Source organism: Chaetura pelagica, unplaced genomic scaffold (genome assembly GCF_000747805.2).
Source record: "Chaetura pelagica isolate M959 unplaced genomic scaffold, ChaPel_1.0 scaffold55, whole genome shotgun sequence".
Lineage (NCBI taxonomy): Eukaryota > Metazoa > Chordata > Aves > Apodiformes > Apodidae > Chaetura > Chaetura pelagica.
Window position 1 is genome coordinate 557,361 of NW_009953571.1, and position 26,198 is coordinate 583,558.

Below are 26,198 nucleotides of genomic sequence, written 5' to 3' on the forward strand. Positions count from 1 at the left end.
CCTCTCCTAGCACAGCTTGCATCCATTCCCTCTGGCCCTGTCACACATCTCGAGGGAAAAGAGGCTCCAGCCTCCTTTCAGGTAGTTGTAGAGAGCAATGAGGTCTCCCTTCAGCCTCCTCCTCTCCGGACTAAACAACCCCAGCTCCCTCAACCACTCCTTGTAAGACTTGCGCTCTAGAGCTTTCACAAGCCTCGTTGCCCTTTTTTGGACATGCTCCAGCACTTCAATGTCCTCCATATAGCGAGGGGCCCAGAACTGAACATAATATTCAAGGTGTGGCCTTACCAATGCCGAATACAGGGGGACGATCACTCCCCTGTTCCTAATACAAGCCAGGATGCCATTGGCCTTCTTAGCCACCTGCACGCACTGCTGGCTCATATCTAGTCAACTATTGATCAATACTCCCAGATCTTTTTCCAACCTGCATCTTTCCATCCACACATCACCACGTCTTTAGCTTACCATGGGGTTGTTATGACCCAAGTGCAGGACCCAGAACTTGGCCTTGTTGAACCCCATACAATTAACCTTGGCCCACTGATCTAACCTGTCTATGTCCCGCTGTAGAGCTTTCCTACCCTCCAGCAGATCAACACACCCACCTAGCTTGGTGTCGTCTGCAAACTTACTGAGGGTACACTCAATTCCCTCATCCAGATCGTTAATAAAGATATCAAAGAGAACAGGGCCCAGTACTGAACCCTGGGAGAACCACTTGTGACCAGATGCCAGCCAGATTTAGCTCCGTTAACTACCAATCTTTGGACCTGGCCATCCAGCCAGTTTTTTATCCACTGCAGAGGGCATTTATCCAAACCCAGTGCCATAAGTTTCTGGAGAATATTGTGGGAGACAGCGTCAAAGGCTTTACTAAAGTCCAGATAGACAGTGTTCACAGCTCTTCCCTCATCCACTGATTGTGTCACCTGGTTGTAGAAGGAGATCAGGTTAGTCAGACAGGACCTGTCCTTCTTAAACCCATGCTGACTGGGCCTGATCACCTGGTTGTCTTGTATGTATCGAGTGATGGCACTGTTAGGTAATTACTTAACTGAGTTCATAATTAAATAAAAGAGAACAGCTTTCCCTGGAGATTTCTGTAACCTTTAACAGACATACTAAAGACAAGAAAATTACTGCAAAGTAGAGACACTCAAGACTGTTGTTTGCTTCCAGGTTCCAGCTATCTGTAAGAATGTAATCTAATTAATTGTTTGGTTTCCCTGTCTTGCCTCCCTGCCCCTGGGAAAATGTTCATTAGGGAGAAAAGTGATTCTAAATTGTTAATTTCTATGTAAAATTTGCACCTGTGCTACTTGTAGATGGATGACTATCTTCTGCTTTAAGAAGCCAAACTTGAAATGGAAAGATCAAAGTTTGCTGCCAGAGAGCTTTAGGTGAACTCGGTCAAATCTTTAAGCTTTTTTTTCATAAGAGACATTGTGACAGAGACACCTTTATTACTTGAAAGTTAAGATCTTCTTGAAAGGTATAGGTTTTAACATTTCACATGGGGTTTATACAGTACTTGAATCAACTAGATGTCTGAGACTACTGTGTTACAAATGAACATCAGGAGTAGTTCTGCTTACCTTTTCCTTGTAAGTCTATCCAGACTACTTCTTAATCCTTGCCCCGTGGAATGTTTCTTTTCGTAATCCTTAATCAGGTGTAACAATACCCAGTTAAAAATATTGCCAGAAAAGAAAAATTAAAAAGCTGTAAATAGTTAGTGGGAGCTTCTCCATTAATTTTGTAGAAAAACTGGTGGCTATAGAGAATGTTGAAAGGAAAAGAAAATGACATGCACTGTTCTGACAAAATATATTTAGAACAGATTTCTCTGGCATCTGAGTCATCATTTACTTTCCCTGTCATTTTCATAGTGAGAGGAGAATGATGCTTTCTCCAGACATAGTGGGAAAAGGTGATGTTATTTGTAAAAGGCAGTGTAATATCAACAGTAATTACTCTCCTTTGTGTTAGAATTCAGCCTTCTTCCCAAACATGCTTTGTTTCAGAGCAAAGACATAATCAATGCTGCATATTCATCTTAAATCAGAGTTTTTCCCTAATACCCAACCTGAATCTCCCCTCTTTAAGCTTCAAACCATTACTGCTTGTCCTCTCTCTATATACCCATGTAAAAAGCCCTACCCCAGCTTTCCTGTAGGTCCCCTTTAGATATTGGGAAGTTGCTATAAGGTCCCCATGTAGCCTCCTCTTCTTTAGGCTGAACAACCCCAACTTCCTCAGCCTATCTTCATAGGGGAGGAATAAGTGTGGTCAAGCAGAGAAAGAGAAGAGAACACTGCTGATTTCATCAGAAGGCATGTATATATGGTTTTTGGCCTTGTTTGCTTATTCTATAAAATGCAGATATTAATACTTCTGTGAAGAGCACAATTCTGTGATTCTGGGATTATGTCGGGCTTTGCAGGCAGAAGAAGGGCTGTGACCACTTTTTAGAATATAAGGCTAAAGACTAGATTTGGTGACATGTTTCCATAAGCAGTAAAATGAAGTCTGGATCCCCTAGAAACCACAAAATTCAGGTTAACTTCTGTGAATATTTTCAGCTCAAATAAATGGGGAAAATATGTTTTAAAAGTAGAAATACTCCGTTTCTTTTAGGATTGCTGAAATGCTTTGTTGGGCACTTGACAATTAAACTTTGCAAAAATTCTTTTGATGTAAAAAAAATGTTTTAAAATAATTTTTAAAATTACTTAAAATCTACACAGCTATTTTGTTTTGCATAAGGGAAATGTCAGTAAGGTGATTCAAAGAGGTTTTTCCGCTTAGTGGGAATATTTTTCCCCAAATATTTCCATTCTCCTACATTTTTCTTCACATATATCAAGTGCATTTTTTTTTCTGAGTTCTTCAGTTTGTCTCTTGCACCAGTTGTCATTTTTGGTTGGCTGCAACAGTATTCTCCTCCTGTATTTGGAAGAGCCCCATAAAAACATAGTCAAAGTTGATGCTCCAAGGGTGAACACAATATTGTTTCACCCAGAGCTACTTTTTAACATATCCAAGACAAAAACAAAACAAAAACAAAGAAACAAACAAACAATCAAATGAACAAACACCAAAAACTGGTTCCTGCTGCTCCTTCTTCCTCAGGAAGACAGATTCCTTACAGTCCTCCCCTGCTTCCCTACAGGGTCCCTCCCATGGCAGAGAGTCCTCCAGGAACCTCTCCTTCATGAGTCCTTCCCACGAGGTCCAGAGCTGCTCCAGCCTGGGCTTCCCACAGAGTCAGGGGCTGCTTCGGGAACAAAATCCCCCTGGCGCTGGGGTCTTCAAAAATTGCATAATCAGAGTCCACTGGCAACAAATCAAAGTCCACTGGTAACAAAATGCAAGTGCACTGGCCAAGCTCACCCCTCCTGGTGCCTGCAGGGAAACTTCTGCTAGGGCACTTTCTTCCCCTTCTTCCTCTCCAACCACCAGGATCTTCCCCCTAGCACTGCCTTTCACATCTCCAGCTCAGCTCTTCTTTTTTAACTGCTCACTCTGCTGGATTTTTTTTAGAAAAACAAACAAACAGATACAATGTTATATTTAAATTGGATGAACAACCCTTTGTAAGGAGAGTTGATATGGAGTTATTTCCTGTTATTTCCTCTTATGTATACTGTATTATATTATGCAATACAATTCTTAATGTAAAAGTCTTACCAAGCAAGCCCTGAAAGCATATTTCCTTCAGTGCATCCTTTTGTTGTGCTAGAGCACTAATAGCGTAATAAATTTCCCGAAGAATAATTTCACTAAAATTTTAGGGGAACTGGCTGAAAACGGAAAGGGGTTCAATTTGTGACTCACCTCTTAAACTTTTAAAATGCCTCCAGATTCAAACAGGAAATTCGTGACTTGTTGGTGCCTCCTCTCAGGGCCATGCTGGAATCTGGAATGCAATACCAAGAAACACTAGTAGCTCCTGAGCCAGAAGGTTTTTTTACCCTTAGTAATGCTGAAAAAGAAAACTCTGCAATGAATACAAATAGCCAGGGAGAGGAAAAGAGAACAAGAAGCACGTACATTCTCAATGCATAGCTTCTCAAGGACACTGGAGACTCTTCACTACATCTCCAAAATCTATAGATTTTGAATCTGGGCTGTAAAATGTTATAATACCAGCTCATATTTTCATTTGTTCCCCTCTACTTATGTTTGCAAGGTATTGTTTTTATTCTCTTGGATTACAGTACATTCTAATCACGGTATCTTTTATTATGAGTTTTCCCTCTTTTGGGAATTTCAATACAACTTAAAGAGAATGTGATTTAGACACCTTAATATACCATTTTGGTTCTTCTAACAGTAAAATCCTAAGGGCTGAGGTAGAACTTCAGAAAAGAGCAATATCTGCATGCACATCTTTCCCTTTGAGTGAGTCTTTTGGTTTCTGTGAGCTGTTAGATGCTGTTCCAAGCCCCTTTCCCAGCAAGATACAAGGCTAAGATGAATTTCTGAATCATCAAATGCCCACTGGCTCAGCTTATGACACAGAATCCTCTAAACTTACTGGGGAAGTAGATATACCTCTGAGGACCTTCAAGTCCGATATTTATCTCACTTGGTATTTTAGTTTGCAGAAATACTTTCAAAGGTGAACCCTGCAATCAAAGGGGCAATGGAAATATGAACTGTTGTTAGAAGCTGATATACCCAGGAGTCAGAAATTACAGTTAGGCTAATGTAATGATGAAATATAATTTTTACAGAGTTTCAAAATTTTAAAAAGTTTTTTTTCTCACATTGGGACCTCTGTGCCACTGAGTGTTTTTCACAGTCAAGCAGCAGTGATGCTTCTTTGCATAACAAGTTGCATTGTTCTGTGATTTGAATGAAATTCAAGATTTTTGTTTCTCCATTGGTAAACCCAGAGATAATAATACTTATTAATCACATAGGAGTCTATTGACCACTAGTATTTTCAAAGCAGTACTTCTCAAAAGAGGGAAAAAGTATTTTTAAAGGTCCTGATTTCACAGATGTTGATTTCTGCTTTAACGCACTTTGTGCTTTTACAGTGTTCTCATTACCCCTGTTTTTTCCCCTTTTACAGACATCCCTAATTCTTCCTTTACCAACCCACATTGTTAGGCTTTCACCTTGGCGTTTAGAGCCAAGTAATTTGCAATTATTAATACACTCAAACAAAGCTATTTTTTTTTGCTACAAGGGTATTACCTGAAGAAGATCTTGATCTGGATTCTATTAGATACTTGAAAACTACTTTGGTATCTTTAAAATTTTGGTAATCTCTGCTCAATCACAAATATTTATGCTGTCCACTTTGAATTTAAAGCACCGATTGCTTCAAATCATGTTATATGGCAACTGGAACTGGAACTCACAGATCCAGAAAAAGTGGGCTAAAATATGAAAATACTAATTTGTAAACCTCAACGTATTCACAGGTATATGTTTCTCTCAGAACTCTAATCTTTCCACACTCTTGTACATTGGAACTTTAGCCTATAGTAAGTAGCTTTCAGCCCAATACTTTCTTGTGATACAGTAAGTCTCTCTCCACAGGCTTGCATCTGAATCCTTCTACCTCTCATCCTTGTTCAATCTGTTTGTGATTGGAGAGCAATAATATGGCAGGAGCCCAGACAAAACTTTGCACAGGCTACTGCACATGTCTTGGGGCAATCCCAAGCACAGTTACAGGTTGGGTGGAGAATGGATCGATAACAGCCCAGAGGAGAAGGACTTGGGGGTGATGGTGGGCAAGAGGCTCAACATGATGTGCACTTGCAGCCCAGAAATCCAACCATGTCCTAGGCTGTATCAAAAGAACTGTGACCAGCAGGACAAGGGAGATGATTCTCCCCCTCTAATCTGCTCTCATGACACCCCAGCTGGATTATTGTGCCCAGTTCTGTAGCCCCCAAGACAAGAAGGACATGAAGCTCTTGAAGCGAGTCCAGAGGAGAGCCACAAAGGTTATCAGAGGGCTGGAGCACCTCTGCTATGAAGACAAGCTGAGACAGTTGGGGATGTTCAACCTGGACAAAGGAAGGCTCCAGGGAGACCTCAGAGTGGCCTTCCAGTACCTGAAGGGGGACTACAGGAAACCTGGGGAGGGACTTTTTACAAGAGCAAGTAGTGATGGCATGAGAGGAAATGGTTTTAAATGGAAATAAATTATTTACTGTGAGGGTGATGAGACACTGGCACAGGTTGCCCAGGGCAGCTGTGGATACCCCTCCCTGAAAGTGTTCAAGGTCAGGCTGGATGGGGCTTTGAGCAGCCTGGTCTAGTGGGAGGTGTCCCTGCCCCTGCAAGGGGATAGGAACTAGATGATCTTTAAATTCCCTTCCAACCCAAATCATTCTATGACTCTATGTCAAATAAATTACCAAATCTACAGTTATGGCAAGCTGTTGTATTTCATCTGTTCTAAGGAATAATGCCAGTGCCAGTCATGAGAGAAATAACAAGTTGCTAAGTATCAGTGCACAAAGGTTGAATTCCTGATTAACCCCAAAATATCTAGCCACTCTCTCTTTGAATAAAAAACCTTGGCATTTCATCAGCTTCCCAAAATACTTAAAGCTAAAGTCTAAGAAGTTTTGGTATGACTATTCTCTTTCAAGAATCTGAAAATTCTCCATCATTCACTAATGAAATTTCTTAATTTATGGCACTTTCTGCTTGAGAATGAAAAGAATAAAGCATATGGAAAGCTGTAAGAAATTATAGCAACCATTGAGGTCTACACACAAACTTTCTTATAAAGGAAGAAATTTTGATCAGGGAAATTGTCTTTCCATCTGGGAACTGCAGTTGGTCAGGATTGCTCAGTGACTGGCACTTGAACCAGCATTCTACCTTTTATGATTTAATTCTACTTGAAAATCTGGTTTTCTAGTGTAATCTAGTTACTAAATTTGGGGAAAGTAGACAAAAAGAAACAAAATGGAGAGGTGAGGAGTCTGTGTCCTAGTCCTTGTTCTGCTACAGACCCACTGTGTGACCTTGGACAAGACACTTAACATCCATGCCTCATTGCTTCCATTGTCAAATTAGACAAGGCTGACCTGCCTTTGAGGGGGTTGTGAGCTTAAATTTTTTAACATCTTGTCACAGCACCAGTCAAAACTGCAAAATAGAGGCTTTCATTTTTGTAGCCAAAAAACTGAGACTTCAGCTCAGTTGAAATTAAAAATAAAAACTTTCTTCTTGTAGCCTTAGGAATTACCATGTAGATCCACTTGAGTAAGTGGAGAAAGGCTCTGGGGGATGGGAAGACTAACAAATCACAGAATAAATGAATGAGCAGAAACATCCAGCACAAGTTTTCCTAGCTGTCCTCACCTCTGCTACTTTGATTAATAGGGAACAATGAAGTAAACAGTGCTGGAGGACAAACCAAGCAGCAAAGAATTGTAACTGACAATTTGCTGCTGAAACACATAATCCCTTGTAAAACCTATTGACTGATGGAGTCTCTCTACTAGCATGGAAATACACACACAACAGAAGGAAACAAATTCAAGTAAATACTCTCATTAGGATACTGAGCATCATGCAGCATTTAATCTGTCTGGTATTCAATAACAGCAGCACACGCAAGCAACTTCTGTTATTAGTCACACAGAGCTATTCATCATCAAACAAAACAAAAGACCAAAAGGAGAAAGGAGATGGGATGAGCCTGTTTCTCCCACGATATAGCTTTTGAAGAGGGCAATGAACCTATGGAGGGGTGCAAAGCAGCCTCCCAACCCTGGCAGAGTGGGGATTGCAGGGGGGGTGTGCACCAAGGATGCAAGAGGTGCATTCTTCTTGCTGCAGTAATAATGCCATCAGCAGGACCCTGAAGTCACCTTCCCTTGCCAGTCAAATTTTTTTGTACAACACTGCCATCTGTTGTCACATTTGACAGAGGTTGGTTATTACAAGACGGTCCCAGATTTAAAATTGTATGCAGCATCCCACTAGCAAAACACTGCAGAAGTACCATCCTAGAACCATCCTTTGTCCTTTCAGCCCAAGCATATTATCATGACAGGCTGCTGGCTCAAGGAAAGATAAGCCTACTAGGCTGGAGATTTGCAGATAAGGCAATAAGAAAGATGAGAGGTGCTCTAGCTCTTCTGTTCTAACTAAACCCTTCTGAGTTAACCTGCATTAATCTTTTGAATACCACACTGAACTGAAGACTTATTCAGAAGATGTACAATGAAGGAACCTGAAAAGCTAACTTCAGATGGTTCCCATATTAGAGCATTGCTAATTAATCCAAAGGTCAAATAAGGGAGAGGAGTTCTTGTACAAATTAACTTCTTACTAATAGAATATAAATTGTTCTAAAACAATACTTTAGCTGGGTGTAGACACAGGCAAATTGTTTTCCCTTCTAAAACAGGTTGTTTGCAAAGTGTATCCACTGCTTGCTATTCAGACTGGAATTAAATTTCTTAATTAATTATTGTACACAGTTACACAGATAGAAAAAAACCAGATATGTAGAAATAAACCTCCAAGTTTATGCCATCATTTTTGGATCTGTAACTGTCACTGTCTCACTCCCAGAGAAAGAAAAGGATTTCAGGGCTGGTCAAGAAACACAGACCCAGACGCAGTTCAATATACCCTTTAAGATTCAGTTTTGAAAAATAAGTTGTGTGCTTAGCCCTCCCAGGGAAACAAATTAAATTGGGCCTCTGTGAGAGACAATATAGAGAATTAGACTTTCTGTACTGTCAAGAAGTAGACGAGGACACAAAAATAGATATCATTAGTAATATGAAGTCTTTCACCCACAGGAAGGCAGGTACCAGGAAGTATAAAAAGTTCAACTGAAATGTCCCCATTTTCCTCTTTTCTCAAACTGCAGGCAGTGTTGTCCTACCAAAGTCACTTAAACTATTACATTAGATTTTCCTACTTTGCAAGGTTTTTGTCTTTTGAAATGAGCTTGTTTAAATCTCATGTTATCCACGTGAGCTCAGTTCTAAGAGAAAACACATGAACTCCAGACTAAGGTCCTACGGCTACAGATGGTTGATAGGGAGGATATTCCAGGCCACATGAAGTCATATTCTATCTCTCTGGGAATTCTGGAAATACATTAGAGAATTGTCAGTAGGGTAATTTGCAAAAATATTAACCCAGTGTTATCATGACAGAATAAATCTGATCACAAATACAGCCCAGTCCACATCTCCTGTAAGCTTTCCCAGCTCACCTATCTCTTGGCCTTTCTTTCACATTTCACAGCTGCTACGTTATTTGAATGGGAAGTTAACAACTTGGTATGATTCCTTAAAAAAAAAAAAAAAGGAAATATTTGAATTTTTCCTCTATATTTTGTTTATGAGAAAGCTTTAATCGTTAAGCTTACTCCCCCAAAATAATTTTGCTTTCTTAACTTTAATTCTGTTACAAGGGCCTTTCCCAATTTCTATCGCATGACTACTTTTGTCTTTTCATTGTACTTAAAAAGAAAAAAAAAAAGAAGAAAAAAAAAGTCATGTTTGACTTCAGCATTAACTGAAAGCAGGCCTACACTACCTGTCACTAAACTGCTCCTCAACTTCTGTTTGGTTACCTTACAAGAACACTAAAAACTAGACTAATGGTGCATCTGGTCCAATAGCTTGTTCCTCACCACAGCAAATGGAAGATAGCAGGAGAAGAGTACAGGGACAAAATTTATTTAAGCCACTAGTATATTCTCAACATCCAGTGTTCGTTGATGTCAGGACACATCAAGGGTCAGCTGTTACACAAGAGACAGGAAGCTGGGAACATGACACCAGAGCCAGCAGGGCAGGGGCCCCACCCGCCAGGACCCAGACCTACAAAGTCCAAGCAGGACAGAGCCAGGGAGGGCATCCAGGTTCCACCAAGAACCCAGATCAGCAGGCACATTCACAGTGTGGAGACATCTCCAAGGCCAAGCCAGGAAGTCAACGCACACGTCAGGCACTATGAGAGTGACCAGGTTCAGATTCAGTCCATTGAGCACCATGCAGGTCCACAGTGGAAAAGCCAGGCAGACAAGAACACACCAGAAGTAACAGGATACTAAGTCCCTAGAGCCCCTGGGTCTATGTACTGCAGGGTGCATGGGGGATGCCCCAGGTGAGTCTGGTTTCTCTTATTATGGCCTATTCACGCCCTCAGAGCCCAGACAGTTGACTTGCATAATTTTTGAGCACATGCAGGAGACTTCAGTTTTAATATCCCATAGGGAATTTATTGTCCAGAATTGTCCAGTTGCTTTTTGATACATTGAAAAACTAGGTGGACCCAAATCATACCATCATCTTTAATTTGAAAAACTAGATGAGCACCTGCCTGAAAAACCCAACCTTGGCACTTTCATCTCTGAAAAAAAGCAAATTCAGGTTGATTTTCATCAAGCTGTTATCAAAAAAACCCACATAATCTGAGCATTGATGTTCAGGTTTTCAGTATTAAATGTTTTTTTTTTTCAATTTTAAGTTGATAATTTTTATTCAGATTTGTTTCTATTCCTAAATAGTTTTTTTTTCTGAAGCTTTGGAAGCTCAAAATTAAATACATTTGTATTTCAATTTTTCCACAAAATTCAGGAAAATGTACTTAGGATTTTGACCAGAGATATAATTTCCAATTTTTAAAAAATTTCAGAAAATCAAAAGGAATAATTCAGTTATAGAGACTCAGCTATTCACAATGCTTCATGTAATTCTGTAGGAACCTGGAAATCAGGTTAACCACAGCTGAAACCTTTGCAAGTTCAGAACTTGTTCAAAAACTGTCTGCATCTTCAGACAATCACTTATCACTAGGTACAGCAAGCACTGAAATGAAGATGGATTCTCCTTCTCTTTAACGTTGTCATGCTAGACACTCTTGAGGAAGAGAAAGGAAAACCAAGGGAGGAAAACTGAACTTTACAGTCCAGATGACAATAATATCCCTTGGTCCCAAGTGTTACCTGGACTCTAGGGATGATAGCAAAGGTTTTTTACCTCACCAATATGCAAGAAGTTCTGTTAAACTCCACAACAGTGCCTTTAAGAAGCTGTAATCCATGCCATAAACATGTCAGTCAGTCTGCAAACAAAATACTATGGGAAAAAGAACACTAAAGTGGTTAGATATGAATCAACATGACTAGATATGACAGTTTCTGTCTCATAAGAAAAAATACCAGATGGGGCATATTCATAGCCTCTGCTTCTAATGCCTCTATGGCAATTTTGGCAGCTGGTCATGTAGCATTTGTTTCTTCCAAGTCAGCTTGATCTCACACCCTGACAGTTTTGATCTGTAGCCTCCCAGATTAATACAGCACAAACAACTTCAATTATCACAGCTCACATAAAAAGATTTTTGAGTAAGGATAATTGAGTCAAACTGTGCCACTGATAGGGAGGGAGACAGTGCCATTATAGTGTGGTATTTGAAAGCCTTCACAAAATAGCAACAGATTAATAAAAAACACAGCAAATGTATTTTTTAAAGATATTCAGCCTCAGCCTGGTAAGGTATAAATTTATGCTTCTCATTCTCCTTAAATATTCTAGCTGTCAGTCAATGGAAAAATTGTAGAGTTTTTGTTGCAAATTCAAACCTTTTTTTAATAAAAAACAGGGTTTTTTTAAGAAAAATACACTTGGAACAAAGTTCCATTCCCATGAAAACACGTTCTGTGAAATAGAGAAGCTCATTTTGCAAAGATAAGAACTCCAAAGTTCATCTGAAACAAGTAGCAAGAAAAGATCTGCACCCAGAGGATAGCTCCCTGCAGAACAAGATGTCTACTTTAATTCTATACTTTTAAAATTCTGCTTGAAATATTAGTAATTCTGGAAATCTTAAGTATATTCATCATTTCCAAAATTTTTCAGTATGTTGAAAAACAAAACATTATCCATTGGTTTCTAGAACTAAATGGTGAGCTCTGTAACTCAGAAGATCATTGAATAAATGAAGGCAATAGAAAAACAACTAGGCCATGTAACTCATAGTAAATCCAGCTAATCTTCTAGAATTAAACACATTTTGTGATTTGTTTGTTTTTTCTCTTTGAGTAGCTCCACATAAATTGAGTGGCATGTGTGACATAACTAATGTGATAAGGGCCAAGGCAGCAGCATAACAAAAATCAATTACAAAAAAAAGGAGCATTAAAGAGATGCTGTGCGTGTCAAGTTATGGGCCTTAGATGCATACAAATTATAAGAAGGGAAACTAAGGCAAAGTAAGGAAAATTACTTCTCCAGCCACTAGTCAGTGGTAGAACTAGACAAACAGTTGGGGTTTTTTCCGTATCCTGGTCTTTTATTTCCCTTTATCTTCTCCTTTTTTTTACCCTAGTGGCATCTAGTGCCTTTAAGACAGGTTGCAGTTTGTCCTGAAGATCAATGGATTGATATGTGATAGAATGCCTCCCTAGGACTCACTGATGGAAGATCCTTTGAAACAAGGATGCTTTAGCATGCCATGACATGCCAAGGCTAGAGAATGGGGTGCTAGTGAGGGCATTCAGCCTGTTCTCAAATATGTCCTGGACACACTGCAGCACACTTGAAGTCTTACAGAGGTGAGCTGGAGCTCCAGAGGTAATAGCAGCCAACAGGGAAACAGCAGAGAAATACTTCAAATGAATTGCAGCCACTCCAGCCAGTAAGTCAACTTCATCGGGGGACCACCTTAAATGCCTTCATGCAAACAAACACACACAGCACGGGGAATAGACAAGAGGAATTAGAGACGTGTGCCTGCAGGGCTACAATGTTATTGGCATCACTGAAACATGGTGGGATGATTCCTATGACTGGAGTGTTGGAATGGAAGGATACAGGCTCTTTAGGAAGGACAGGCAGGGGGGATGAGGAGAGGGCATCACTCTTTGTGTCGATGACTACCTGGAGTGCACGGAGCTCTGCCTGGGCATGAATGAGGAGCCAACTGAAAGCTTGTGGGTAAGGATTAAAGGGAAGGCAGGGACAGGGGACCCTATTGTGAGGGTCTTCAATAGGTCACCTGACCAGGAAGACTGAGTGAATGATACCCTCTATAGACAGATAGGAATAGCCTCACAATCACAACTCCTGGTTCTCATGGGAGAATTCAACCACCCCAGTATCAGTCAAAGGGAAAACACAGCAGAGCATAAGCAATCCAGAATGTTCCTGGAATGTGCTGATGATTATCTTCTTCTCCAAGTGATAGAGGAGGCAATGAGCAGAGGTGCTATGATTGACTTTCTTCTCACTGACAAAGAGGGGCTGGTGGATAATGTGAAGCTTAAGGGCAGCCTTGGCTGCAGTGACCATGAGATGGTGGAGTTGAAGATCCTTAGGGCAGTGAGGACAGTGTGCAGAAAGCTCTGGACTTCAGGAGAGCAGACTTTAGCCTCTTCAGAGACCTACATGGTAGAAGAGTACTATGGGATAAAATCCAGAATGGAAAAGGAATCCAAGAAATCTAGTTAATGTTCAAGCATCACCTTTTCTAAGCTAAGTAGCACTACATCCCAACAAAGAGGCAGTCAGGAAAAAAAACCCAGGAGGCCCTCATGGATGAACAAGAAGCTCCTAGTCAAGCTAAAATACAAAAAGAAAGCCTAAAGAGGGTGGAATCAAGGACAGGTATCCTGGGAGGGGTAGAAAGATGTTGTCCAAGAAGGCAGGGATCAGGTTAGGAAAGATGAAGGCCAGATAGAATTAAATGTGGCTTGGGACATTAAGGGCAACAAGAAGAGCTTTGACAGGTATGTCAGTGACAAAAGGAAGACTAGGGACTAGACTTCCTCTCCAGAAGGAAATGGGTTATCTGGGATATGGAGAAGGCTGAGGTACTCAATGGCTTTTGCCTCAGTCTTCGCTAGTGAGTGCTTAAGCCACACTGGCCAAGTTGTAGAAAGCAAGGGCAGGGACTGGCAGAATTAAGACTGGCCCACTGTAGGAGAAGAGTAGGTTCAAGACCATCTAAAAAACCTGAAGATGCATAGGTCCAGAGGACTTGAAGATGCATGCACAGGTCCAGATGGAACTGATGAACATAGATGCTAAGCTGCTTTTCATCATACTGAAGAATAGTGGCAGTCTGGTGAAGTTGCCACTGACTGGAAAAGGGAAACATAACCCAAATTTTCCAAAAGGAAAAAAGAAGAGCCAGGTAACTACAGTCCAGTCAGACTCACCTCTGTTCCCAGTAAGATCATGGAGAAGATCCTACTGGAAACTGTGCTAAGGGACATGGAAAATAAGGAGGTGATTCTTGACAGCCAATATGGCCTCATCAAGGGCGAATCATGCCTGAAACATTTGGTGGCTTTTAATGATTGGTGGATACCAGGAAGAGCAACTGGTGTCTTCTACCTGGACTTGTACAAAGTATTTGGCACTGTTCTTCACTACAATCTTGTATCTAAATTGGAGACACACGACTTGATGGATGGGTCACTTTGTGGATAGGCAATTGGCTGACTGGTTGCACTCAAGGAGTTGGGGTCAAGGGCTCCATGCCCAAGTGGATACCAGTGAAGAGTGGTGTTTCTGTTTCTCAGGGGTCAGTAATGGGACCAGTGCTGTTTAACATTTTTGTTGGAAACATGGACAGTGGAATTGAGTGTATCCTCAGCAAGTCTCATGACAATACCAAGCTGTGTGGTGTGGTTGACACTCTAAAAGGAAGGAATGCCATCCAGAAGGACCTTGACAGGCTGGAGAGGTGGGCCAGTGCCAACCTCATGAATTTCAACAAGGCCAAGTGCAAGGTCCTGCACCTGGGTTGGCACAAGCCCAGGTACAGATACAGGCTATGGGGAGTATGGACTGTGATGAATATGGCAGAAAAGGACTTGGGGGTGCTAGTAGATGAGAAGCTCAACATGAGCCACCAGTGTGCACTGGAGCCCAGAGAGCAACTGCATCCTGGGCTGCATCAAAGAAGTGTGGCCAGCAGGGCCAGAGAGGTGATTCTGCCCCTCTGCTCTGCTCAGACCACACCTGGAGTACTGTGTACAGCTGTGGAGCTCTCAGCACAGGACAGACATGAAGCTGTTGGAAAGAGTCCAGAGAAGGGCCACCAAGATGATCGAAGGGCTGGAGCACCTCTGCCATGAAGACAGGCTGAGAGAGTTGGGGCTGTTCAGCCTGGAGAAGAGAAGGATCCAGGGAGACCTTATAGCAGCCTTCAGTACTTGAAAGGGGACTACAGAAAAGCTGGGGAGGGGCTTTTCATCAGAGAAGATAATGATAGGACAAGGGGTAATGTTTTTAAACTGAAAGAGGGGAGATTTAGGTTAGATATTAGGAAGAAATTCTTCACTATAAGGGTGGTGAGGAACTGGAATGGGTTGCCCAGGGAGATTGTTGATGCCCCATCCGTGGAGGTGCTTAAGGCCAGGTTGGACAAGGTTTTGTGCAACCTGGTCCAGTGGTGGGGTTCCCTGCTCATGGCAGGGGGGGTTGGAACTTGATGATCTTTAAGGTCCCTTCCAACCTTCTATGATTCTATTATTTGTCTCCATAATAATATAATGAATGCATGACTGGGAGACACAGCCTGATTAACTTTTAATCAAGTTAATAATTGCATATTTCAAGAGCTACTGAAATTTTATTTTTGAAAATATTTTTCTTCCTTACCTAAAACAATTGAAGTTGTAATTAATTGCACTGAGAACAAACTTAAGAGATGTGTAATTTACCAGAGATGTAGCGGAGTTAGATCGTCTCTTTTCTCTAATGCTGTCCAATAAATAGGTTTCAGGAACACACATTAGTTAGAATTAGAAATGTTTTCAAAAATTAATCTAGCCCCAGATTTGCTTGTTCCAATGATCTGGTTTATAAGACCTAAGTGCGCACAGCATACGTCTTTTCACCTTGCGTTTTTTAAATAGAAACAGTTTATAGAAAATACCTTAAGAAGTTACTCTTTTACGAGAAATCAACTTTACATTCTTAAGGATGAGATCCATTCTTACTTTACATCAATTTAAACTTCAGTTACTTTAACAATGCTACTTGTTGTTTTCATCAGTCTAAGGGAGCCCTGAACCCGCCTTAAATTTGTATTAATTTGTGTAAATGCATAGCTGATTCTGGTGCAGAATAACTGAATCTGACACACCAGCCATCATATATTTCTCACAGATTTTCTTGCACTTGTGTTTTTATTACAAGCCCTCCAAATGTGGGTGTTTTTTCTTGAAACCCCAGTTTACAGAGTTATATTATTTTACAAGAAATTAAACTTTTGGGTCTCTTTTCAGCAAGTAAGCTTCAAGTTCTCTTGGCTGCTAAGGGACCTTTGGAAACATTAATCTGAAAGGCTCAAACACTAGAAGGCAAATAATACCAAGATCCAAAGGGATATTACTTTTTAAATACTTCAAAATACTTTAAAATATCATGATTTTTAGAAGAGTTTTATGGAATTAAAGTGCAGCAGGAGAGACTGAGGTTAAACGTTAAGAAAACCTTCTGCTGTAAGGATAGTTAATCAGTAGGACAGTTTGCCTACAGAGCTTGCAATTCTCCACCAGTGGAAGTTTCTAAGAGCAGGCTGGACAGGTTTTGATCTAGGAATGTTTAAGTTCTTGTTGACTCTGCCTTAACAGGTGGAGTAGTAATATGAGATTCTGTAGTAAGGTAATTTCTTGATCCATTTTCTGTAACTTGATTTGCCATTTTGAGCACACTGGGTTAACAATGGTAAATGCAAAGTTGCTTCATCTAAGCCACTGCTTAGAAAATGACTGCTTGTAATGAATTTTTTTGTCAATATAGCTTAGAAAAAAGTTTATAAAATTCAATGTTAGTTGAAAAAAGGCATGGATCTCTTTTAAAAAGTTGGTTTTTTTCCCCAAAAGTCCCTTTCAGAACTTGTAAGGGATCTCTATTCAGGGTATATCTTTAAAGACTTTTAAACTATAGCTTCAAGTAAGCCCAATGGAATCTGTTGCTTCATTTTTCTATTCTCTTCTAAATTTCTGATTTTGTTCTTATCCTACTACTATTTTATTTCTAGCATGCTCATATTTTTTAAAAATCTTATCATATCATGACTTCACAAGTCCTTTTGCACAGCCTATATGTAAGGTGGCGGCTTCCTTATATGAAAATAAGAAAAGGCTACATTGTTAACAATTGGGAAAAGCAGGTAAATAAATAATTTGGCAATGACTTTCGATCTAATTTGCTGCATGTGGACTCTCTTAGCATGTATAATATATACACAGCATGTATAATATGTACCTTAGATACAGGAAATCCTCAGAAATAACTAGCACTGCAAGACAGAACAGAAAGGTCTAGTGAAGTCAGGACATTGTTTTCTGCCCCACAGCCTAAGATCAGAGCACACAGCTGAAAGCCTTGGACTACAGCAGCTACTACAGTAGACATCCCAGCAACTGTTTGCCTCCCATGTATATAATATGCAGAAAAGCTACATGAGGAACATTTTGTTCCAGCTGATAAATCAAGAATTCGCATGGAGGAAAATGTCAGAAGTGTGGTTGCTTGCATAGTACTGAATCTGTACCATTCTGCACTCATTCTGGATATTGGATGAGGCAAAGGCCGTATATAGAAAAAAATGCATACCAAAACTTCTGATATAATGCATAGCTATAACACAAAGAAAAGTTGAATCAAAGTTGTCCCAGATCAGTCAAGTATTAAACTAAACTTCATGTTCTGTGCTCTATACGCAGAAGAAACTATCTACCATGACCCAACAAGTAATTAGAACTTCTAGAGATGATCTTCTAAAGCCTGGTGCTGTTTAGTTTGGTTCTGTTCATTCTATGTCTGCTAATACAAGCTCCACAGAAAGGTTGTGGAGTCTTCTTCTCCAGACAATTTCAAGACTCATCTGGATATGTTACTTTGTGACCTGCCCTATATTCTGTGGTGGCCCTGCTCTGGAACAGGCTTGGACTCAATGATCTCCAGAGGTCCCTTTCAATCCCTAACAATCTGTGATTCTGTGTGCCTCAGCAGCTTCTATGCATTCCTAATGCCATGCTCTGCTGCTGGTGCTTTGGATAGGGCACAGATTTATGGTAGAAACAAATTTTTAAAAAAGGGCAGTCTTAAACTGCAAATGCAATGTGCAGAATCCAGAAGCATCTGTTGTATAACGTGGGAATGATTGTACTATTAATTCAACTGCAATTTCTCAGGTCAGGTCAAGAAAAGTGCTTCCTGATACTCCATTCAATAGGAAGCTGTCCTGGTTTGAGCCAGGATGAAACCAATTTTTCTTTTTACTGATTTTTTTTTCCTTCAGTAAGCTTTCTTTTAACTAGCAACAGTGTGTTCTGCTAGGCTGATAAGACAGTGGAATGTTTTTCTAACTACTGAGGCTTCAAGGCTGCACCTTCACTCTGCCAGCTCAGACACTATGGGGAGATCTGTGACCCCCCCGTAGGAGGCTGAGTTAGACAGACAGCAAAATTGGCCGAAGATATTCCGTTCCATGTATCTACGTAAGCTCAAAGGAAGGTCAGAGATCACAGAAGACAACTTCCTCCCTTCTGCTTTTTCCCTTCTCTTCCGTCCATGGCCGGCGTCCAGGGAGGACTCTGTTCATCCATCACCGTTGACCCTTAGGCTCGAGATCTCCTGACCCCCATAACTCTCTGCTTTCTCCAGCAGCAGCTCCGGGATTCCTCGGGACTCTTCCCAGTTCAGGGAAGTGCTGTGGGAGTTGCTGGGGGTGAGGGAAGGCGAGAGGCTTTTGCCCGTGCCTGAATATATCTGTATAGAATTGTATATATTTTCTTGTATCATTTATTAGTGTTTTAATTAAAGCTGTGTAGTTTAGTTTTCAATCCAGCTAAGTCTCTCTCTTTTTCTCTCTCTCCTTCCCTACCTGGGTTGGGGGGAGGGGGGATCGAGAGCATTGTTGTCGGACCTGAGTCAAACTGTGACAGAAGTGCAGTTAAGTATCACAGAATCACAGAATGTTATGAGTTGAAGGGACCTTGAAAGATCATCCAGTACAACCCCCCTGTCAGAGCAGAATTCCCTAGCGTAGGTCACACAGGAAGAAGAAGACTCTACAACACCTCTGGGCAGACTGTTCCAGTGCTCTGTCACCCTCACAGTGATAAAGGTTTTCCTCATGTTTACATGGAACTTCCAATGCTCCAACTTGCACCTGTTGCCCCTTGTCCTTTCTTTGCACGTCACTGAGAAGAGCCTGGTTCTGTCCTCCTGACGCCCTTTACATATGTGTTAATGAGGTCACCCCTTAGTGTCCTCCAAGCTAAAGAGACCCAGCTCCCTCAGCCTTTCCTCATAAGGGAGATGTTCTACTCTCTTAGTCATCTTTGTGGCTCTGTGCTGGACTCTTTCAAGCAGTTCCCTGTCCTTCTTGAACTGAGGGGCCCAGAAATGGACATGATATTCCAGATATGGCCTTACCAGGGCAGAATAGACAGAAAGGAGAACCTCTCTTGACCTGCTAACCACACTCCTCCTTATACACCCCAGGATGCCATTGGCTGTCTTGGCCATAAGGGCGCATTGCTGGCTCATGGTTGTCCTATAGTCTGCCAGGTCCTTACTTACCCTAGGTCCCTTTCCCCTATGCTGCTCTCCAAAATTCAGACACTCTATTAGCTGGTAGTCATAAAATAATTTATGTGGTTTAATTTTTACATTTCTTGCATTCAAACCAGTGTCCCTCAAGCATCCTCTGTCTACTGTGCATATGTAGCCATCCTTCCAGCTCTACTTCATGGAAAAGGAACAAGCAATACATATTTTTGTACCACCTCTATAGTTCAATGTTTGCTATTAATAAAAGATTCTGGCTACCTCAGGAGCTCTTACGCAGGTTTTATTCCTAGAGGGTGGGTGAAAAAGTTACTGAGAATCAGAAAAACAACTTTTTCTTTTGCAATATCAAAGTTAATGTTTTTCAATGGAAAAGACCTGACTTTTCAGAAATGTCTTTCTCAACATATCTTTTCTGAAACCACACATTTTCTGGAGAATTTTAAAAAGTCAGCCTAAATATATAACCAGAAATATGTAACATTCTTAGAAAGGGCTATAAAAATTAATCAAAGGAATATGCCTCCCTTCCCTCCAGTAAACAAATCAAACATGCAGTTGGCATCTTCCTAGTAAAAATGTAACTTGTTAGATAAGCAAAAGAAGAAGAGCCGCAACCTGCAGTTAAGCCTATCTAAACCTGAAGTAACCATTTTGTCATCCCAATCCCTCTATCTCAGATCTGTATTGGTGTAATTGAGAGGAGATATTTGGCTCAAAAGATAGATTGAAGCAGTTCCTGTACCTCCCACCAATTTTGAATGAAAACAAAGTTGTAGTTTAAAACTTTCTCTGTCTTCAGTGTAAATCGCTAGTGGTGCCACTGAAGTAAATGGATTTACTGTGAATGTAATATAACCCAGAAATTTCACTCCCTCATCTTCAGATGCATTCAACATAAGAATCAAGCCTGGTTACTTTTCAGGGGCAGGAGGGAAATCTATTTCTTATTTTTTATTTAGTTTAAAGTGAAAATAGAAAAACTAGTTCACTGTAAATAAATCTTTGTGACATTCTAGTTGTTTATAGCCTTAATGGGGTTGAATTAGGAGTAGGAAGAACAGAAGAGCCAAGAGCTGATGCAGAGCTGAAATAAGGCATCAAGGCAACAGCAGGACTGAAGTGGAGTCTAATGCAAGGAAGAAAGTTCAGAAAAAGTGAAGAAGAGGAAGGAGCCTCAAGCAGGCATCTTGCTGCACCCAGAGCTGAAAGACAAAAGACAAGAATGTCCATCTCCACCTCAGGTACTTTAGAACATACATAATTTTTTCTAATCACAACTGTTTCATGTATTACAGCTTTATGAAGTTTAGCTAGAAGAAACCTAGATATTCAATTGATAGCATTACCATAGCGATTATGTGAAATGCACATACATTCCTCTTTTGCCTCAGGACATAAAGTGAGAATTACTTTTTGCCCAGAACAAGTTTAATTTTTGCACAGCAGTTCTAATCTGATGATAATATCAGTTTCAGGGGTACTTCTCTGCTGGATGCAGTGTAATTCTTTTTCACTGTCATCCTCAGGAGACAGTTATATAACAGCCACAGGCTTTCTCCTTTGCAGGAATTTGAAAAAGAAGCTGAAGTTTCTTTTTTTCATCCTAGGACTTGGAGGTGGAACTTCCACTGTTATCTTCCTCCTATAGACACTAGTGTTTCTTTCTGGCTGCAGTCGTGAGCAAACTAGTATGGCATGTGGAAGACACAGGTGCAATTTTCCTTCCGTTCATGCATATTTAGGAATGCTGAAGAAATCCTACAAGTATATAAATATATTTAACACACTGGCTTATAAAGAGTACAGGTGAAGATGAAAAGAAGGTTTAGACTTAGAGACAAATTAGACCTTTCTGTCAATACCACCAAAAAACATTAAGTTTTTGTTTCACAGCAGGGAGCTTGAGTTACAGCTGCTTGTCCAACAGGAACAGGATTGGGAATGTGTAATTTTTATTTCCAATTCTTCTCACACGTGATATGGAACACTTTCCAAATGTAAATAACCTTTCACTTAGCAGAAAAAAAAAAGGTAGTAGTCAATTCTGCTGATATGACAGCCAACCTAAGTTAAATACTTTGTATTTATAGAGAAATAAAATTTTAAAAAATAGTCTCATTAGTCTTCTAGAATATGATATTCTGTCTGTAACTGAGACTAATGGTGAAAACACACAGGAGATTCCCAATTCCAAAATTAGCAAACCCAACTTGAGTGACAAAATGACACAGAAATAATGTATGACAGCCACTGAAACCTTGCTCCTATGCAATATTATGCATAATGAGTCACCTAAAAGTAAATAAAGGATAAATGTTTTATAATAAGTGCAAAATTATATACAATCAAAAAGATAATTATGAAAGTCATAAACAATTTAAATTCTGTTGTAAGTAAGTTTTTGTGTGAAGGTCATGGTAACTTCAAGGTACCGATATTCTTAGTCATCTTTGACACAAGAAGAAAATTAAACAAAATACGACTCAGACTTTACTCAAAGATAGACTTGGAAGCTTCAAAGAGGGAATTTATTCCCCAGAAAGAAGTTTTTTTTTAATGAAATTTTGAAACATTATGTTCATGTAATCTGATTTATGCCAAACTATGCCTTCATCTGAATAAAATCTCTTGAATCATCTTGAATAAAATCTCTTGACATTCAGTCATTTCATGTTCTTCAGATGTCTGTTTACTCTAGAAAAGAGCACATTTAGCTGGGAATTTAGAAAATTACAGGTGTATCAATCTGTCCTTTTTTTTAAACTATTTTTAGACTCTGCTTTTTATAAAACATAGGAGGCTCTGAATGTATCACATTCATCAAAATAAATGCGTAGTTGAAAAACTGAAAGGTTATAGTGCTGTGGATGAGGGCAGGCACAATGACCACTTACAGCACAATCTTGGGGAAGGTGGGAAGAAATTTATGAGAAGCTTGTTATATCAGGTGTGCCCGATCAGATGTGAAGAAGATCAGATGTGCCTGATCTTCCCATTTTCCAATGGAGTTCACTGATATATTTAGTATGCCAGAGAGGCTAAACCTCTTGGTCTAAGAAATACATGCACACATACACTTGGTGTACCTCTCTCAGATCCAGTGTGGATTATTACCTGCCACTGAAATAATTGGTTCATAAAAGGAATAGTGTCCAAAATGTATAATAATTAAATACTATCTATTTTCTGCAAAAATGACATCTGAACCAACTGAAGATTTTACTAATGTGCTCAGAGTTTCAGTTGGGCACAGATTCAGCCTTGGCAATACCATTCAGCAGTGCCATTTGACCACAGCTTGAAACGTTAAGATTCTGCATGTCGTGTTACCAGTGATCTATTTCTGGATCTATCTCCAAACTCCATCACTGAATCTGCTTCATAGCATTGGAGAGGCACTTACTGTCTGCAACCCTCTGCTCAGTTAATTGAATTGAAGCTGACAGCAAAGAGTATTCTCTGTTCTTTTCAAGGTTGGATTATTACCTGGGATTTACAGATTGGGATGCTGCTGTGCAGCCTGATCTGATTCAGGCTGTTGAGGGACAAAAGAGCACCAAACCTGAGGCAAGTATATGTATTATATTACCCACACCAAATTTTTTCATGGAGGATCCCCCTTACACTTGGTGTGGATTTTAACATTCTTTTTTTATTTTTTTTAAGGTCTTTACTGAAGCAGCTTTATATTAATTGACTCAACTCCTTCTCTCATTCGTTGCCAGTAGACCATTCGTATATAAATCTGTTGCTTATTTATACCGGAGGTTTTAAGACATTATTTGCATTTCATAGGAAATTCCAGCAGTACCATTTTTTCTAATTGTCAGGACTAAGAGCCAACATTTATATTTGTAGTAAAAATAAAATTCTTCAGTTGTATCACTTCATTACTTTTGTTGAGACGTTTTAAGATAAAATAAGGGCGATATGTAATTTAACTTACTGTATTATATTTATGATAAAATCGAGATAAATATTTTAATGTGATTAAAAAGTATAAAGGAGTAATATCTATGCCATGAAGTTAAAACTAAGCTCAGCACATTACGGACAGAAATGTTCGAAAACAATTTTAGTAGTGTAAAACCAGAGTGAAATCTGAGGAAACTATTTTCTACTTTCTCATTCAAAGATTTCAGAATGTTTGTTTCTAAAAGCATTTTGAACTTATTAAGATGGCATTTTCAAAGAAAACTAGCTCATTTTTTTTCATCAGTTCTTATGCAATTTGACTCAGTCATACTCCTGAAAAAGCAAGGGCCTTCAAAATCTGTTGCTATACTGCTTAAGATATTCCTCTTGTTGCCCCATGACTGTAATGAGCCAAACCATAGGTATACAACACAAAAATAAGTATAGTCTCTGTACTAATTAATGAGCCTTTAGCCTGCACACCAGATGATGTCCTGGGGTTGATTATGTATTGTGGGCATATTTCCTTACAGCAGATTACAAGACTAGGATACCCTTATAGGAGGCTTCAAAAGCCAAGCAGAAGGTGCCCAATACTGATGTGCCATCTGGAACACCTATTCAGCCCTCTCACCTTTCACTGATGTACCTGCAGCTGTGATCATACTTGTGCACATCTCTATGTGTGCATATATGCAAACAGGGTAGCCAGATAAAAAAACAGAAGAAATGCAGAGTTTTTTCAACCTCAGTTAAGTATTTGGTCCTGTCAGCAGAGACTGTAACTGAAGGTAAACAACAGTGCTATTGAATATTCAATTTATCCTACAACATGTCAGTGAAAATAACAAAAAGCTTTCTTGCTATAAATAATAGAGTACTCTTTCAGAATTTCATCACTTCAGCAATGCTGTCAGGAATATGTTAGGCAAAATGCCCAGTAATATCAGTATTTCAGATGTCACATTGTCACCCTCCACAGCTTTTTCTTTAGGCTTCAACGGTTAGATTGCAGATGGGTGAAGTGGCATTAACTAGCTCGAGTGCTTTACTGCCAGCTCTCATTCTGGATGAGCATGTTCAGGGACATCCCTGGACATTGCACAATAGCTGATCCTCACCTCTGGCTGGAGGGTAGAAAATTATTCATACATGATTTTGAAAAAGTTAATTTGGAACAACTTTAATTAACAACTAATCACAGATCTCTGGAGCAAAAGGGCACATGCCTAACAAAGAGATTCCAAATAGTCACATTAGAACGGGTGAGAAATGGGATTTTCATGTTCATAACTTCTTCACCTCTTCCCTGAATGACAGTAATAGGATGACCAAGGCACAATACCTTTAAGCAATTAGATTCATAGTACTGCAGAGTATTGTAACACATCTCCCTAGCAACACAGGCTACACAGAAAGCACATCAGATTTGTCCTTTGCTCACTGAAATTGCTTACTATAAAATACTGACAAGTGTTCAATGCCATGGCATCCTCTAAAAGCATTCAATTGTAAGGGCCTGACATATCTGAAGTTTGAGTAGGAATGACAGCTTGGACCTTGAATACTTTTCAGTGATGGGAAAGTTCCTGTGTGCAGATGAAACTGTCTTGAAAATCAGTGTAAAGCTGCTATTGGGCTTTCCTAGGAATTAATGTGTCCTTGTTTGAAACAGGATGAAGCCAATTTTCCTTTTACTGATTTTTTTTTTCCTTCAGTAAGCTTTCTTTTAACTAGTACTGGAGTGTTCCAACTAGCACTGGTAACAGTGGAATTTTTTTTTCTAACTGCTGGGCCTTCAAGGTTGCACCTTTACTCTGCTGGCTCAGACACTACAGGAAGATCTATGAAGCCCCCTTAGGAGGCTGAGTTAGACAGACAGCAAAACTGGCCAGAGATATTCCATTCCATATATCTACGTAAGCTCAGAGGAACGTCAGAGATCACAGAAGACAACTTCCTTCCTGCTTCTTCTTCCCTTCTCTTCCATCCATGGCCGGCATCCAGGAAGGACTCCGTCCATCCATCACCATCAACCCCCAAGCTCAAGTTCTCCTGACCCTCATCACTCTGTGCTTTCTCCAGCAGCAGCTCTGGGATTTTTTGGGACTGTTCCAGCTCAGGGGATGCTGTGGGAGTTGCTGGGGGTGGGGGGAGGCAAGAGGCTTTGCACATACCTCAACATATTTGTATATAATTGTGTATATTTTCTTATATCATTAGTGTTTAATTAAAGCTGTGTTGTTTAGTTTTAAATCCAGCCAAGTCTCTCTTTTTTTGTCTCTCTCCTTCCCTACCTGATTGGGGGAGAGGATCAAGAGCATTGTTGTCGAACCTGAGTGAAACGGTGAGAGAATGGCTACCTCAAATCTCATTTTTTTCCAGTCCAAGTTTAAGGTTTAACTATTTGAGATTTGTCTTCTCTAATGTATTTATCTTATCTGACAGATATATTAAAGAAAAGTAATGCACCGTTCAAAATATTACACTCCAGGCCTGCTTATACAGAAGGAGGGCAAGGAATTGAGCTGTATATTGCAAAGGGCAATTTATTGCTGAATGCTCCTGTGAAGGACCAGGTATTTCCTTACACGAACATGAAATGTCCTTTGAGTCAACAGACAAAACTGACTTAAAACGGCGTCTCCACGCGGCGCTGAACCCCCTCTGTGTGTGTGTGTGTGTGGGGGGGCAGGACTAGGTCCCGTCTGATTGGCTGAAAAG